Source organism: Penaeus japonicus, unplaced genomic scaffold (assembly GCF_977035675.1).
Source record: "Penaeus japonicus unplaced genomic scaffold, GWHDUDI00000001_assembly GWHDUDI00000028, whole genome shotgun sequence".
NCBI lineage: Eukaryota > Metazoa > Arthropoda > Malacostraca > Decapoda > Penaeidae > Penaeus > Penaeus japonicus.
Genome location: NW_028234430.1, coordinates 24,501,003 through 24,503,502, shown reverse-complemented (window position 1 = coordinate 24,503,502; position 2,500 = coordinate 24,501,003). Strand labels below are relative to the sequence as shown.

Sequence of the window (2,500 nt, the reverse complement as noted above, 5' to 3'; positions counted from 1 at the left end):
ATGCACTTGGATTACAATTACTAACTGGATTTTCTTCTTCCAGAAAGGAATGTCGAACCCTTAAACACCATGTAATTTTGAAGGTAAGCTATAATATTAGTTTAGTTTGTAACATAAATTTTGAGTGATGACTTATTTTCGCCCCTATCCTAGTTAATTATGCTGATTTGCATTGGTCTTTCTGAACTTAACACTTTTTAACTACTAAAAGTGTTCAAAAGAATTGGTTGTAATGAAACTTTCTATTTCAGTTGCCAATTTCCTTAATAGACTGATGATTGGCTTGGCTTTACATTGTGGTAAGTAGAGCTGCATAAATTAACTCTTCAATGTTTAAAATGATGATAATTTTGACAAGCATATGTCTGATAACTTGATGTTAAACTATAAACTGATAACAAGGTTTAAGTCTTTTTTATTTGGGTAGACTAGACTATCTCTAATGTTCCATTTCTGTCCAGGTCTTTTGATCGTGATCAGCAGTATGTATCTTGGTTATTGTAGTTTTAATTGTATGGTTATGATGATTGTTCTCACAGACCTGTTCTGAATGTATTGTTGACAAAAGAACGGCCATCTGAATTTTTTATAATGGTTAGAAGATTTCTTGACTTCGGACAGCTCTTAATTTAATTTCTTGCTTGCAGATTTACTCCGGCTTTGAACGGGCTTCAAAGCATGCAAAAGTGTGGCTCTGAGGAAATTGGTTAGTATTTGTTCTTAATCTACGCTTAAGGGACGGAAAGTCTATTTTATATCTTTATCCCTTTTCTATGATGAATGTATCAGAACTGATTTAATGATGTTATCAGTTACGGATCTACTGATGTTTATATTCCCAACAAACTTCGTGCATCATCTTGCCACGAAATATAAAAGTTCCTTTTTATTTTCAGGATGCTGGAAATTCGAAACCTACGGATGAGAGTTGGCACATGGTCGGTGTCTCCAACCGTGCAAGGGCAGCGGCTCCTTGGCATGGCTTATTCCTGAGCTGCCCAAGCAAATGAGATTAATTGATGTAGGGATGTTTTCCTTGCATGGTCAATTATAAACTAATAAAAATTTCAACGTTGAAGCTGGAATTTTCTTTTCGACAATTAGATTGGATGCATTTTTATTGCACTTGGTTTACTTGATACAAATTTGCAAAATCTTGGTCAATGGAAAGTTAAATTAACCCAAACTATATTCTGAAATAGTTCATAGTAAAAGATAGCAACCCACAGTCGGAAGCGAGAAAATATATATATTTTCTTAAATGCTTCGATGTTAGTCGTATGTATAGAGAAAAGCATGATGGTCAAGTCCTTTCTGTCTACGCTCTTTAGTGCGAAATGGTTGCGACTTCAATATCAAAGTTCCCCGCCTCCGCAGATAATAACCCTAATGAATATTATAACCATAACCAATATACTTCGCAACATATACTTTATTCGCAGTGTCAATTAACCCGTTGTTTGACCACACTTGCCTATTTAAAGACTTAACTTGATTAATGTTAAAGTACGTTTGCAGATTCTACTTTGAAGTAGAGAATGTATAATGTAATTCTTTTTACGTCGGATCAGAGGTCGTAATCCAATGTACGTGTACATGTACAACGTGTGGTAGTGGTGTGTATGTATACCTACGTGGTACATGGGTGTGTAAGCGTACATGTACATAAATGTACGGGTGTGTAAGCGTACATGTACATAAATGTACGGGTGTGTAAGCGTACATGTACATAAATGTACGGGTGTGTAAGCGTACATGTACATAAATGTACGGGTGTGTAAGCGTACATGCACATAAATGTACGGGTGTGTAAGCGTACATGCACATAAATGTACGGGTGTGTAAGCGTACATGTACATAAATGTACGGGTGTGTAAGCGTACATGTACATAAATGTACGGGTGTGTAAGCGTACATGTACATAAATGTACGGGTGTGTAAGCGAACATGTACATAAATGTACGGGTGTGTAAGCGAACATGTACATAAATGTACGGGTGTGTAAGCGAACATGTACATAAATGTACGGGTGTGTAAGCGAACATGTACATAAATGTACGGGTGTGTGAGTGTACATGTACATAAATGTACGGGTGTGTGAGTGTACATGTACATAAATGTACGGGGGTGTGAGTGTACATGTACATAAATGTACGGGGGTGTGAGTGTACATGTACATAAATGTACGGGGGTGTGAGTGTACATGTACATAAATGTACGGGGGTGTGAGTGTACATGTACATAAATGTACGGGGGTGTGAGTGTACATGTACATAAATGTACGGGGGTGTGAGTGTACATGTACATAAATGTACGGGTGTGTGAGTGTACATGTACATAAATGTACGGGGGTGTGAGTGTACATGTACATGAATGTACGGGGGTGTGAGTGTACATGTACATGAATGTACGGGGGTGTGAGTGTACATGTACATGAATGTACGGGGGTGTGAGTGTACATGTACATGAATGTACGGGTGTGTGAGTGTACATGTACATG

The 2,500-nt window shown here is 37.5% G+C and overlaps 2 long non-coding RNA genes across 2 annotated transcripts in view; both read left to right on the top strand.

The window, feature by feature from the left end:
• LOC122263318 (uncharacterized) overlaps window positions 1-557 on the top strand; it is a 2,286-nt gene extending 1,729 nt beyond the window's left edge. The window contains exons 5-7 of the long non-coding RNA XR_006224079.2: window positions 44-83; window positions 252-299; window positions 462-557. This is a non-coding gene — a long non-coding RNA (uncharacterized LOC122263318). The remainder of the gene's footprint in view (window positions 1-43; window positions 84-251; window positions 300-461) is intronic.
• A 9-nt stretch (window positions 558-566) lies between these two features.
• Window positions 567-1,078, top strand: LOC147468538 (uncharacterized). Its single transcript, XR_015192454.1, has 2 exons — window positions 567-706; window positions 897-1,078. It is a non-coding gene; the product is annotated as an uncharacterized LOC147468538 (long non-coding RNA).
• Window positions 1,079-2,500: the final 1,422 nt, after the last annotated feature.